The sequence below is a fragment of the Vicugna pacos genome, unplaced genomic scaffold (assembly GCF_048564905.1).
Source record: "Vicugna pacos unplaced genomic scaffold, VicPac4 scaffold_65, whole genome shotgun sequence".
NCBI lineage: Eukaryota > Metazoa > Chordata > Mammalia > Artiodactyla > Camelidae > Vicugna > Vicugna pacos.
The window spans coordinates 704,636-720,492 of record NW_027328746.1 but is presented as its reverse complement, the minus strand read 5'-3'; the positions used below and the strand labels follow the sequence as shown (position 1 = coordinate 720,492).

Sequence of the window (15,857 nt, the reverse complement as noted above, 5' to 3'; positions counted from 1 at the left end):
CCCTCCCAAACACCACATGAGATGATTCCTCAGCCTAGATGTGGGACCAGCAATTACAAGAGGCTTTAGTGGAAAAGAACTGGTTGTGCACAGATGCCAACTAAACACTGTAGAATCCTGGTGTCCCACATTAGTAATCATGACAGCTGTTTGCAAGTGTCCCCAAAGTTCATTTAAGACTCTCACTGCTAATTTTGCTGGGACATAAATATGAAATATGTGGACTGCTTGGCTGGACTGCTATGCTGTGTCTCTGATCCAGGAAGCTCAGTGACTGCTCCCTGCCCCTAGCTCCCTGTTCTGTTCATGCATGTGCATCAAGCAGCTGTTTAGTGTCCATTTTAATATGTTAAACAGTGCATTTCACTATTGTCTTCATCCACAAATACGTGTACCACACAGTAGTAATGATCAATCTCAGTCTTTGCTTTCTTTGGTCTTAGAGAGTCAGATAAGTGGATAGCAAAGATAACAAAGTCATAGAGCGCTATAATATAGTATTTCCTTTATTTCAATGACAGGATTTACTTAAAGAGCTTAGATATAACATCCTTGCATTTATGGCATCATTAAGCGTCTGAAGCTGTTACATTTTAAAAACTTCATTTCATGCGAGATGTTATCAGTTAGAGAAGCGCTCCTGAATTTGAGGGGTTGCTGTCATCTCAGACGGAGTCCCTAAGAAATGTCAACACTCTGCAGTATTGCCATCATGACAAGAACCCAGACAGATGAAATTTGCAAAGCCCTGTGGTTTTCTAGTGCACAGACAGAAAATGGAATTTCAGAGGGAAAAAGCCTGAATTACAGAAAATGATAAATGAAATGGTCTAACATGCATTTCCCTTAGAAAGAACTAATTCTTCTTTGGTTGATAATAACATCTATCAGTAATTATGAAAAGAGCTGACAGATGCAAAGTACTTAGTATTGGCCAGGGCTGTTCTAACATTGACACAGATTCATTAACCCCCATAGCAACTCTACGAGGTGGGTACTATTATTATTCACATTTTATTGATGAGGAACTTGACAAACACAGAGGCTAAATGACTTTGACAAGGTCGACAGCAAGAAACCAGCACATGTGTTCCAGCAGGATTCTACACTCTTGGCCACTTTTCTTTTTGTTTTTTGGTGGCGGGGAGATAATACGGTAATTCTGGTGGGGTGTGGGGAGGTAATTAGGGTTATTTGTCTATTTTAGAGGGGGTGTTGGGGGCTGAACCCAGGACCTTATGCGTGCTAAGCGTGCACCCCATCACTTGAGCTGTACCCTCCCCTCTCGAGTCTATACTCTTAGCTGCTAATCTGCACTGCCCCACATGGTAACTCTGGGGGAACTACAGTTCATTCATTCACTCACTCGTTAAACTCAGCCTTCCTGGTGCCTAGGATTCAGCAGTGAACCAGACAACATGATTCCTGCCGTAAATGAGCTTGTCGCCTCCCGACATATTATCTTCATTTTACCCAGGAAGAAACAAGGTCAAGAAGATTAGCCTTTTCCTGTTAACACCGGAGGATACATGAGGTGCTTTATTTCATTTCTGCCATTTGACTTACACCATGGGGAGGGAAAGCTGCCTTGCAGATCCCGGAGCTCACAAGCCTGTTTATCCCGAATTTTTTTTAACACTGTCCCTTACTTGATACTTGATCTGAGAAAGGATGAAGTAAACCTGAAAAGATTCTAAGAGAGCGTGTGGTGTACACAGGGTAACTAACCAGCCACTCTTTACTATCCTAACGGGAATCTGTAGGCATATTTCTTTTCTTTCTCTTTTTTCCTTTTTATGGGCAGCTTTTAAAAACCAAACCAAACCAACCAAACCAACCAAACCAAATCACTGATAATTCAGCAGCAGGTTCTATATCACCCACAAGACAGCAGCTAAACTCGGTTTAGACTTACATAGTGGCTTCTGGTGGCTGGATTGAAGAATGTATCTCTATCCTGAATATAAAAGTCATTCACGCAGCTCTTCTCAAATAGGGTAATGAAAATTTCTTGCTCCTGCTTGATGATACTTTCATCCACTTGGAGGACTTTCATAAAACAGCTGAAATTATCAAAGGCTGAGGACCGGGTTTTCAGATCATTGGGCTTCAGAGGCAATTTTATGTGCAGTATCTCAGCGTATGTACAGAGCACCTCCCACAGGCTGAGTACTTTTGCAAATACAAGCTTGTCATCCAAAACCTATATTGGGAGAATGAAAACACAAACAAGGAAGCTAACTATTTTCACATTTTTAATACACAGATTTTTCTTACGTTGCTGGTAGTTAAAGCACTTGTGCAAACACACACTCATATGACACTGGTAAAAGTGAAGATATAATAAAAATAGATTTGCAAACCATCATACATTTTTGCCTTAAAGATAATTTCTTTGTTCATAGCAGCACTATTTACAATAGCCAAAACATGGAAAGAGCCTAAATGTCCATCAACAGGTGACTGGATAAAGAAGAAGTGGTATATATATACAATGGAATACTACTCAGCCATAAAAACCAACAACATAACGCCATTTGCAGCAACATGGATGCTCATAGAGAATGTCATTCTAAATGAAGTAAGCCATAAAGAGAAACAAAAATACCATATGAGATCGCTCATATGTGGAATCTAAAGACTCATGGACAGAGAATACAGACTTGTGGTTACCAGGGGGGTAGAGGGTGGGAAGGGATAGACTGGGATTTCAAAATTGTAGAATAGATAAACAAGATTACACTGTATAGCACAGGGAACTAGACACAAAATGTTATGATAAATCACAGAGAAAAAAATGTGACAATGAGTGTGTATATGACCATGAATGACTGAAAAATTGTGCTAAACACTGGAATTTGACACAACATTGTAAAATGATTATAAATCAATAAAAAATGTTAAAAAAAGATAATTTCTTTGTTGAAATTACTGAAAAGTTATTTAAAATCCTTACAGTTCATTCATAAAATAACCAATGTTTTAGATGAAGAAAAGCAAACTTGTTAATTTTAGTCCAAATTAGTAACTAAAAATAGAAACACCAAAATATTCTTTGCAGTGGTATTGTAATGACAACTTTTTAAATTTCTGAAACCTAGGACTATTTGCATATCTGTTCAATATAGTGTTAAACAGCCATTAAAAGGGATTTAAAAGAATTATATTCATTGATATGGAATATATAATAAAAGGAGAAAGCAAAAAAAATGTGAAATAATAATTTTCCTTTTTGGAAGGGAAAAACATCTTCATTTGAACAAAAAAATGTTTAAGAGGATTTTAAGTTTCTTTATGTATATTTAAGGTACAGATGATTTTTAACTCCACTGTTCTTTCATTTTCAATTTTGGGGGGTAAATTTTTGTAATAAAAAACTCTTTAAAATTGTTCTTGCATAAATACATTAATAGATATATTTATGACTATATTCTCTGGCTATTAAAAAAGATCTCCTAGCTTTGGATCTGAAACATACATTCCATAATGCAGATTCTGACTGACTCGCCTCCCAGCCCACAGCGAAGACACGGCTAGTGTGACATGTTTCAAATATCATTCCAGATAACATGCAGGCTCCCAGCCAATGGCTGCAATGGGGCTGACACTGATCTGGTTGCTCCCAGCTGCAGACCATCACAGATGAGGTTAGATTCATAGACTCATGTTGTCTCTTTCAAAAGAAATCAGAAAATGTTTGCTTTTACTTTCATCAAGGGAGCAAGAAGTTGTTTGATTTTTTTTATGCAATAAAATAACAACAAACCAATTTGAACCTGATGAAAAGACATTTGCTCAAAACTGCACAGTAGCAATGAAGGTGCTCTGGCTGGCAGGGACTTGCTGGATTCCTGTGAGTGCTGGACTCCTCACATGGAATTCCCTTGGCACTCCAGAAGGCCTGTGGTTGTCCCCATGTGTTTGTGGCCATATGTGACATAAAAGTCTCTGGCTTTGCCACAATTTCAAAGCCTTTTTTCAATTATGAAAGGTTTTGCACTCAAATGGAGTTTTCTTGAGTCCACTCACTGATGTCATTCACCAGAGTTATAGTCCAGATCTGACATTCTAGACTCTTAAACTCTTGCAGACATTCAAATGGTTCAGGTTTGGATGTGTATTCACCTCTGGAGGCCTGGACCAAATTCGATAAAGCCACCCGGACAAGTTCAGCAAAATGCAAAGAAATTTTTCTCTCTGCAAGACTGAAATGTCTGTGAAGCTATAAAAACTTCTGCATCTACAAAAAAAGGGAACCAACTCATCAGTAACATATCTATCCATAATGCATGGACATTTAAAAAAAATACTGTATTTACTCCTATTAATTTCTATCTGGCTTTTGCCAAATTGTGTCCTAAACTGTAAGGAAAGTATATAAATGTAGAGAATTTTTGACCTTTTAAGAGAAAAAGGAACCCTCCTACTCGGTTGGAGGGAATGTAAATTGGTGCAGCCACTATGGGAGACAGTATAGAGGTTCCTTAAAAACTGAAAATAGACTTACGTGTGATCCAGCAATCCCATTCATGGGTATATGTCTGGAGAAAAATATAATTCAAAAAGACACATGCACCCCTATGTTCACAGCAGCACTATTTATAATAGCCAAGACACTGAAACAACCCAAATGTTCACTGACAGATGACTTGATAAAGAAGTTGTGGTATATTTATATATATATATATATATATATATATATATATATATATATATGTATATATATACATATATATACACACACATATATACACATGAACACACACACACAATGGAATACTGCTCAGCCATAAAAAATAAAATAATGCCATTTGCAATAACATGGATGGACCTACAGTGTATTATGCTATGTGAAATAAGTCAGAGAAAGGAAAACAAATATTCTATGTATTAACTTCTATGTATATCTAAAAAATAAAACAAATTAATGACTATAATAAAACAGAAATAGACTCACAGGTACACAGAACAGACTGGTGGTTACCAATGGGGAGAAAGAGGAGAGGGGAGGCAGGAAGGGGGTAGGGGATTGAGAGGTAAAAAGTACTATGTACAAAATGGACAGGTTACAGGGCTGTATCATACAGCACAGGGAAATATAGCCATTATTTTATGGTGACTTTAAATGGAATATAATCTATAAAAATGTTGAGCCTCTGTGTTGTACACCTGAAACTAATATGATGTAAATCAACTACTAAATTGCAAAGTTTTTAATCAAAGTTTTCTTTTCATATTATTTGCAATAAGTTAGAAGCCAGCACTGTCAATAGAAACATAGTGCAAGTCACAATTTTCCAGTAACCCCATTTACAAAATAAAAAGGAACAAGTGAAATTAATTCCAGTAATAATTATATTTATCCCAAAATAGCCAATATACTATCATTTCAAAAGTGTGATTAACACTTTTAAAACTTATTAATAAATATTTTACATTATTTTTGTTGTACGAACTCTTGAAAATCTATTATGAATTTTCCACTTATAGAACATCTCAATTCACAATAGCCACATGTGGCTGGTGGCTTCCATACTAGACAGGGCAGATTACACCATTCACACTTCTGATAAATTACCTGCTCTTACTTATTTAAAAAACTTGCAGAAAAGGCTTCAGATATTCCCTATATCAAACAAAGCAACCTTGACGGGTGGGGAGTATCTTCATTATAAAGTGAAAAATAAAGGTAAGAGAACCATGGTTACATGTATGTTAATGTAACAATACCTTCTGAATTCATTCAGGACTTTACAATCTTTCCTCATCTGCCAAGGATTCACTGTCACTGCAAAATATTTTTCACTATTATTATTTTTGGAATTGAGAGGCTTCTGATGACCCTGCTTTGTGTATCTGTACATAAAAGAAAACAACAAACAGAGAAAAAGACCTTATTAAAGATAATTTAGGGTGGAGGGTATAGCTCAAGTGAAAGATCATATTCTTAGCATGCACAAGGGCCTGGGTTCAATCCCCAGTACTTCTTCTAAAAATAAAATAAATAAAAACCTAATTACCAACCCCCTGCAAGAAATTAATTAATTACTTTAATTAAAAGTTAAAAAAAGATAATTTAGTGCAGGCTTATCAGGCTACAAGAGCTACAATGAATGCACCCCCCATTAATTTAGAAGAAGTCTCACAGTATTTCCCAACATAAAGGCTAAAATATAATTGAGAACACTTTCTGATGGTCAGCATGATTTTAACAAAATAGTAGATAATTACCTCCCTGGTGTCAAAGCTCTGTCAGAGATGGGCACAGAAAATTTAGTAAGAATGATTTTGCAACTACCTTTGAAAGAAATGCTGAGAAATGATCTTTTCTGTTGGAAAGTAGCCTGCTTTTACATTCTGCAGTAAGCATACGTGTTTACAAACCAGGCAGGAACTGGATCATATTTTACACATACTTTAGAAACTGATTTGAATTTTGCTCTCTACCTGCAACGCTATTTCTTAGGTAATAACATAAGCTGGCCACTATACTAAATTTTGTTTCCCTGCTTGCTTAATCCTCACAACAACTCTGTAAGCTGCTATTATTACCCCCATATAACAGATAAAGGGCTTGAGGCAGAAAATAATTTGGGTAACTTGGTAAATGTTGGAGCTGGGTAAGACTGCAGCCAGTCTGACACTCAAGTCCATTCTTCTCACCAATGTCTGATACTGCTACCTACATTCAGCAATGACCGCTGATTTCATATTTAAGTGTGTCATTTCGAAAAGTGCAAAGCTATATTAGTACTGCTGTGTAAATTATTCTTTTGAGATGTGATTGCCAAAAAAACAAAAACAAATAAAATCAGGGTGCCACTGAGGGCAGGGTGAACTGCGTATGGACGGACACAAGGGGACTTTTTGAGGACACAGTTGCACAACTCTACAAATAGCTAAAATTGTTGACTTGTACAATTATAATGTGTCAATTTTATGGCCTGTAAATTACACCTTAATACAGCTTTTAAATTGAGAAACTGGGATACCAAATTAAGACTAAAACACACACACACACACACACACACACATATATATATATATATATATCACACAAAGAACAACAGGCAAATATCATTATTTACTGCACCATTTTCATTCATGCAGCTTCCTTTCCTCACCCGTTCCTGAAAGGATGATTCATTTTTAAAATAGTCTTTTAATTTATTCAGCAAATAATTTTTGACTGCCTAATATGTACACAGGACTAATCTAGGCACTTGGAATAAATCAATAAACAAAACAAAAGTACTGTCCTCACGGAGCTTGGCTGGAGTCTAGCAGGGTTGGGGGGTGACGATGACAATTCACACAACAGAGCAGCAGAGGAGGTGGCATGTTAGGAAAGAGGAACCATGGAAAAATGAAAAAAGGGCAAGGTAAAGAGAGTTGAGGGTATGGGATGAGGGTGATGTTGTATTAAATACCAAAGCTGGCCACACTGAGGACTGAGGTTAGAACTAGGACTAGGATGTGAGGAGTCCCAGTTGGACGGAATAACCATCACCTAGGCCAGCGTGCACCTCGCATGTTCCAGAATGGGGGCACGGCTGGAGCTGCGGAGAAGGGTCAGTGCAGATCCTGTACGGCCTTGGAGGACGTTGTAAGGACTGTGGCTTTTACCCGGAGTGAAATGGGGAGGCACTGCAGAAGGACGACACAATCTAACTTAGGTTTTCAAGGCTCACTTGACTGCCGGGTGAGAATTGTCGAAACGGGTCAGAGATGAAAGGAGGGAAGCCTCTGAGAAGGGCTGTGCAGGAGGAGAGGACAGTGGCTCAGGGCAGGGAAGCAGCAGTGGAGGCAGGAGCCATGGTGAGAAGTGGCTGGGTTCTGGATATGTTTTAAAGGCAGTGTTAAACCAGATCTATTGACAGAATTCATGTGGTATGTCAGTGAAAGTCTGAATAACCCCACGTTTTTTGACCCAAGCAGCTGGAAGGGTTAAGTTTCCATTAACTGAATGGGGGAGGCTGCAGAAAGAACCAGTTTGGGGGGTAGGAGGACCAAGAGCTCAGTTTTCACACATGTTGGTTTTAAGATATCAGAGTTCCAAGTGAAGATGTCAAATCAGCAGAAGACTGTAAGAGTCCAGAGTTGGAGAGAAAAAGTCTAGCGGGAGACAGAAATGTGGAAATCACGGGTCACACAGGTGGTAGAGGAAGACATGAAACCCAGGTACTCAAACATTAAGATAACCTGGCATTAACCATAGAAGTTGTCCTTGAGGGCCTGCCTACTAGGTGTGGATATCAGTAGTTTTTCCCGACCACTCGAGTTTTAAAAAGGAACTTATAAATGAATTCGTGCAAGACACTGCCTCCAGTGGTTGGGTCCAGAGCTGGAGTGGGAGGATGGGATGGTGCACACTACTCCCTACGGCAGAATGTGTGTGTGTGTGTGTGTGTGTGTGTGTGTACGCATGTGTGTGTGAGCAGGGGGATGATTTACACCTGGCTTAAGAAAAAGAGCTAGTAAGTCTAGAAGCCGAAAGCTGAAAGAATATCCAGATCTGGTAGAGGGAAAAGGGAAAACACTGTGTACTGTAAGACATATCCCCATAATGCCATTTCCCACCATCCTTTCATCAGGAACACAGTTGGAAAAGGGGGAATTAAGTAGATACGTGTGATGTACACAAACTTTCTGACTATGTAACACTGAATATCTACATATGTAGCAAGCTAATGATATTTATATCTGCTTCAGGTTTAATAACAAGTTCACAACAGAGGGAAAATAAAATATTGAGGACTGGTAGAAGAATCATAGAAGGCATTTCAATGCTCAGAATGGAAGCAAAAGCAGCTTCACCTCACAAAGAATGTCACTGAGTCAAGAATGTTTATATATGCTTAAGAAATTGAGTGTTACAACTTCCTGCTTTAAAGAATTAACTTTAATACACATACCAGACTATAAGCAACGTCTATACTGGTGCTTTCTTAAAGGTATTTTTAGTTCCTGCTTGTTCTGATGTACTCCAGAAACTCTGCAAAGAAAACCTTCTATTCAAAGGCTTAAAGGAATAAAAAAAGAAATAACACTGCATTCTTTTAAGTGTTCTCTGTACTGAAAGTCAGTTGCAAATGCAGCACCCTGCCACAGGTCTACATTTTTAACAATAAAGTCCTTTGCGCAATTTTTCAATTGCTATGTGTCTTTGTGTCAGTCTGTCACTCAGAAGCAGAATGGAGTACCAGAAAATGACACATCATGTCTGAAACTACAGATGTGGAAGATGAACGTACACCAGGAAACAGCCAAGTGGGAGGGTAAGGTTTACCTTTTAAGTTACCGTAAGTGCAGTTACACCTGCTCCCTGCTTCCCCTGTGAAGTGAAGGACTAGTCTTTTGCAGAAAAGCTCTCATTCTGAGAACTGTCTTCTTTAAAATATTTGGAGATTCTCTTTTAAGGTTCTTTCATTTTTAAGGTTTTCCCCAACTCTACATCCCATAACAAGTGTTAAAATTATCCAATAGCCTATTGTTACAGAACATACTCTACAAAAGCTGAGGTTTCCCAGGGTTTGGATACCAGAACTCTGTTACCAGATAATCCTAAAGCCTTCCTTCCATAACTGACTCTTCTGCCAATTCCCAGCTGTGGGCAAATTCAGATTCTCAGACCAGGTAACTTTCTAACTCTGCCTACAAACACTCTACTGCCAGTAAAGGAACTCTCAGACAGGAAGCACACAAAGCCCCTAGTGAGGGTTGCCTCCTTCAAACAATCAAGATGCCATCACCAAGCAAATATTTAAACCTACTGCAAAACTTCTGAAGACATCTTACAAACAATATAGTTTCTATAGATGCATACTACTTGCTCTGGACTAGTGATTTCCAATGGAGGGAACAAAGGACCACATGACCCAAGCAATTTTTTAAAACTGCACGTAACCATTCCTCTTCACGTGAGGATTCAGTCGAGCCCGTCTTACAGGCCTAGGTGTAACAGAATGACAGCACCTCTAGGAGTCGGGTGAAAAGCAGCGAGGTAGACTTCCAGTGAAAGGGGGTGATGTAATAGGCCCCATCGCCCACTTACCTCCCACCAAAGGACAATCATCTCAGATCGAGAACAAACACTTTGGGAAACAGAGGTTGTTTATGTTTTTATGGTTTTCTGGTGGAAATAATGCCCTGAGTCATGTGAAGTTGTGGCTGCAAATTGAACAGGGGACCAGACATTTTCACATTCAGGACACAAATAGACCCTGGGTAGCCACCATATCTGCTCTCCCCTTTGCCTGTTCACCCCAAAAGCTGCAGGACTCTCCTGCTTGCAATGACACCCACCGCTTCTCACAAATTCTTGCCAAGTTCACGTCAGCAGCTGGTGGTCTCAAAGTCACCATTTGTACTGCTATGAAGTCCCTCCATTACTTTATAACCCTTCTATTTTCTCTGTTGTCTTCCTAGCTACACTTGCATTCAGAAGCTGGTTATCGCACTAACATTGCCTCTGTAATCAGTCCAGGATACAGGAAGTAGAGATTCAACTGTAACCAGTCCCAGAATACTTGTCATGCCACTCTACTATCCCTACAAAATACTGTGGCATCCCTCATCTCACCCAAAGAACCACCGCATTACTTACAGGTTGTAAAAGTAGAGGGCTTTCTCTACTGGGAAACACTGTGGCTTGTGGTAGAGCTGTGATTTCAGTTTTTGCAACTAGTTACAGGCAAAAAGACATGGTCCGCAAATTTTCTTCAAGCGTTTGGAATTTAAACTTTTATTAGATACAGAGCCGGCGGACTAACCGTAATCTATGAACATATGGTCATATTATCAAATAATGTTCATGTCTGCCTTACAGACATGTAAGAACTTGAATTACACCTGCATCCTGTAGGCCTTTAGAATTGGATGTGAAGCATCCTGTGAGTTAAAAACCTCCTATCCAGTCACAGAACACCTTAAAGACAACATCACATTAATGCCACTGAATACATCAATATAGTCCATGTACGGTTAAGTTACATCTCCAATTTCTCAGAGCTGGAAAGGAGATGTCTAGAAAAGCTGGAAAAGCCCAATTACCAAAACAGCTCAAAAGTTAAAGCAGACCCCTGCACCTCCCAGAGCGGAGGGCGGAGGTGGCATTGCCCACCACCCTGTCCTCCCCCAGGACGTGGCATGTGGGGAAGCAGGCAGGAGTGGGTGGCTGGACTCGGAGGTGGAGAGGTGATGAAAGCAAGAGTGGAACTGCTCTGATCCTAGAACAACAGAGCTGTAAATAGCTCGGCTTCAGTTCAACACGCTCCCTCTCCCATTTTCCCTCCCACCAACGTGACAAACAGAGCCCAGTCAGGCACTTTCTGCCCATGACGGTGACTACTAGCAGGAAAGGGACCAGGATAAAAGCATGTCCTATAAAAGATCAGTCTGATTTTAAAGACTCCGTTATAAACAATGAACAGCACTGTCAGAGTTGGACAATTGTGAGGCGCTCAAATAGGGAGGAGGAGGTTGAGGATCCATTTCCAGCACTTCCATGTCTTTTATCACTCCTATTTCTGACCTTTCCTTTGCCATTTTTTGTAGCACTGCCATCACTGGCAGGTAAAGGGGCAGCAATGCGACTTGGCCGTTTGGCTGATGGGGCTACATTTCCCAGCACTGGAATGAAAAGGCACTGGAAGAGGATCAGCTGGAAGATGTGAAACGCAATCCTGACCTGTGCCAAACTCTAACCAGGTGACCCTGGGTTAGGCTCTTAGTCTCTCTGGGATTCCAGCTGTTTACTTATAAAAGAAGGTTTTGTCATTGCACAAATATATCCAATATGAAATGTAACGTGAAAGTCAAACATTATGATATCTCACCTGCTTGCCTCAGGGAACTGTACAAGCACTGAACACTATGTGAATGTAAACACAGAGTTAAGAAAACTATTGAGGTAAAGAGCTAAACTGAACATGGAGATAAAGTTTTATGGATTTTCTTGGCTTTCTTTTTTAATTGCAACACTGAATTAATAGTTATTAGCAATAATCCACACCACCATCCCTGCGAATAAATAAAGTAGATAAGCACTGCCTGGATGCCTGCTATGGCCCGATGCTAAGCAGGGTGAGGGTTATAAAGGAGGCTGAACAAGGGAGTCTTCTCCAGTTACCAGCTAAGTGAGGAGACACATTGGAAACCACCGGGGAATGGTACCAAGTCAGTACTCAAAGCCAAGATTACAGGCTACCGATCATAAACATTGCAGGAATACAAAGAGGAGCTAGAAGTATTTGGAGTAAATAGGGAAGACTCTATGAAGGGAATGGGGCTCCAACTAGTTCTCAGGGCAATTCTAAGCTGTTTTAACTGAAGACTGGATAGGAAAAGGCTGGTGACTCCTGGTTTTTAATAAGGCACAGGTTACCCTAGGAGGCTAAGTCACATAATGATTGGAACACATAAGGTAAGGCCAAAATGATGGAAGGTCGAGACTACCTGGCTGAGATATGGTTGCGGTAAGTCTCTACTTGACTCTAGATGTTGGAGCGTCAAAACTGTAGGTTGACTGAAAGCGGGGGGAGAGAATATCCAAGAATTCAGCAGAAGGAAAAACTCATGTATCAGGGATGAAAGCTCTTCATCAGAGTATCAGCAATCAGAATAGACGCTTGAAACCAAAAGCATACAGTTCCAGAAGCCGACAATATGTGGAGGGTGGTGAGAGAAATATAAATCAAAGACCATTCCAAGCCTAGGGTATTCAAGACCGGAAGAATGATTATACCACTGAATAAGTGGAGATGCTGCAAGAAAAATGATTATGAAATCAGCTTTAGACATGTTGAATCTGACATATGAGCTAAGAGTAGGTGTTCTCCAAGAAGCTCAAAATTCAAAACTGAAGCACAGATCTAGAGTACAGGCTTAAGATGCAGACGGACAAGACATGATAAATCTCCTAAAAGAAAACATAGGCAAAACATTATCTGACATAAATCTTATCAAAGTTCTCCTAGGGCAATCTACCCAGGCAATGGAAATAAGAGAAAAAATAAACAAAAGGGACGTAATTAAACTCATAAATTTCTTCACAGCAAAGGCAACCATAAGTAAAACAAAAAGAAACAACAACCTACGAATGGGAGAAAATATTTGCAAATGATACGACTAACAAAGCCTTAATTTTCAGAATATATAAACAGCTCATACAACTTAATAACAGAAAAAAAACAACTCAATCCAAAAATAGGCAGAAGACCTAAACAAGCATTTCTCCAATGAAGACACAAATGGCCAATATGCACATGAAAAAATGCTCGATATCACTAAAAAACAGAGAAATTCAAATCAAAACTACAATGAAGTATCAGCTCACACCAGTCAGAATGGCCATCGTTCAGAAGTTCATGAATGATAAATGCTAGAGAGGCTGTAGAGGGAAGGGTACCCTCTTACACTGCTGGTGGGAATCCAGCTTGGTGTAGTCATTATGGAAAGCATGGACATCCCTCAAAAAACTAAAAGTAGACTTAGCCTATGACCCAGCGATCCCACATCTGGGTATATAACGGGAAAGAACTCCAATGTGAAAAGATACCTGCACCCCAGTATTCATAGCACCACTGTATACAATAGCCGAGACATGGAGGCAAGCTAAATGTAGCAACAGATGACTAGATAAAGAAGTTGTGGCATATTTATACACTGGAATACTACTCTACCATGAATAGGAAAAAACAAAACCATTTGCAGCAACATGGATGGAGCTAGAGATCGTCATTCTAAGTGAAAGCAGCCAGAAACAGAAAAATACTAAATGATACCACTCATATGTGTAATCTAAAAAAAGAGAGAAAAAGACACTGTGAACTCATCTACAAAACAGAAACAGTCTTGCAGACTTAGTAAACAATCTAAAGGTTACCAGGGTAAGGGGATGGGAAGGGATAAATTTGGGAGTTTGAGATTTACAAATGTTAGCCACTATATATAAAAAGAGATTTTAAATAAAGTTTCTTCTATATAGCACAGAAACCTATGTTCATTATCCAGCAATAACCTATAATGAAAAAGCCGATACAGCCACCAACTGAGGAAGCAAGAGAAGAAAGGAGAGTTAGTTATGGTGGGCTAGAGCCCACATCTACAATCCTTGTCAGCCACTGAGGCTGCCCCGAGTACACTGAGCCTTCCACCCAGGGACAGGCTGACATGACATGCGTCCTACAAACCTGAGGCAGCGGATGCCGTCCCCAGGTCTGGCCCTGGGGGAGATGGGAGCAGGTGGACTTGCTCCCATCGGGGCAGCACCCCTCCCCGCAGCCCCCGCCACCTGACTGCACCGCACCTGCCTCTCAGGAACCCACTGACTTGAAAAAAAGTGATCCACGAACCTGGGGCAGCGGCAGGGAGATGGGCAGCGACCTGGCAAACTGGTCGACTTGCCCCCATCTCCCCCACGGCCTGTCCAGGGCTCGGCTTCTGCTGCTCCAGGCACGGTCCGCAGGTCGGCCTGCTTCTGGGAGGAGGGCGCGGTGTGGTCGAAGGCAGTGGCGGGTTATGGGGTCTGCCCATGGGAGCCCGTGGATTTGTTTCAAACTCCCCAGCGCATGGCCTGAGCTTGGCCTCTGCTGCCCCAGTTTCGTGGAACTCAGGTTACAGGTCAGCCTGCTCCTGGAAGGCGGGTGCTGTGCTGTCAGGGATTGGCGGTGGATGCCATGGCTTGATTGGGGCTGCCCTGTGAGAGAGCGGGGTTTGCAACCATTTCCTGCTGCTGCTGCAGCCATCCCAGCACACTGATCGCACCGAGCCCACCTCCCAGGAGCAGACTGACCTGTAACCTGAGTCCCATGAACCTGGGGCTTTAGAGGCCGCCCCCAAGGTCAGCCCGCGGGGAAGATGGGAGCAAATCCAGGGGCTCTCATGGGGCAGCCCCCATTCCATCCGAGGCCCCGCGACCGCACCGCACCCGCCTCCCAGGAGCAGGCCATGGTCTGAGGGCTGGTTGGAGATGCTCCGGAGCCGTCCAGCACACTCCCACCTCCTGGGGCTGTACCTGCTCTCCTAAATCCGGGTGTAAGCGGCGGCACAAACGCGGGGTTCAGGAACTACTAATAGCGGGGTTACCACGAACCACAGCGGCGGCTGGGACCCGCCTCAGGGTCCTAGCGGGACGCGCGGCCGGGACCTCACCTCCGCACCCCTCCCTGTGCGCCTTCCCAGCTGCACAGCCCAGGCGTCACCCGCCGGCTCCCTGAACAGCGGCCCCCACTAGCGCCCCCTTAACTGCCCAGCAGCGGCAGCCGAGCCGAGGGCAAGCGGCGGCCCAGACCCCAGGCCGTGTTCCTCCTCCAGGAGCTGGTCCAGGAGCAACCGGCTGCCGCCAGCTTCCACGCGTTCTGGGCGGTTCCGGCGTCCGCGCGTCTGTCCGTCTGCGCGTGCGCGCCCCTCCTCCTCCCGCCTACAGCGCAAACTGCTCGGGTGGGTCTCCTGCTTTACCGGACCTGGCCACTGGGGCCGGGAGGAGCCGGCTGGGGCCCCTCCTGCTCGTCCCGCCGGGTCTCCATTCCCAGAGCTTTCACCCCGCCACCGACTGGGTCCTGGCACAGAACTAGAACCACGACTGCCCTGGGCCAGGACACACCCCGCCAGCCCCACTTCCCCTGCTCACCTTCCCCTCCCTGTTACTACCCTCCCACCCCTGGCCAGGCCCAGTTTCCCACCAGACCTTGAAGACAGGGCTTCTTCTCCTCACACCGAAGTCCTTGCCCTGACACTCCGTCCTGCTAGGTCCTAACCTATGGCCCCTACACACTCATGCCTCACCACAGGACCCCCAACATCCTGAAACTGTACCCCTCACCTCTCAGCCAGGTCAGTTCCACTCTGAGCGGGCC

At 42.3% G+C, this 15,857-nt stretch overlaps 2 long non-coding RNA genes across 2 annotated transcripts in view; both read right to left on the bottom strand.

The window, feature by feature from the left end:
• LOC140694596 (uncharacterized) overlaps positions 1-15,857 on the bottom strand; it is a 490,643-nt gene that overhangs the window by 92,252 nt on the left and 382,534 nt on the right. The gene's annotated exons all lie outside the window — the stretch shown is intronic.
• Positions 1,932-15,348, bottom strand: LOC140694600 (uncharacterized). The gene is made up of 3 exons (XR_012070184.1): positions 15,154-15,348; positions 5,731-5,856; positions 1,932-2,203 (listed from the first exon to the last, which is right to left on the bottom strand). It is a non-coding gene; the product is annotated as an uncharacterized lncRNA (long non-coding RNA).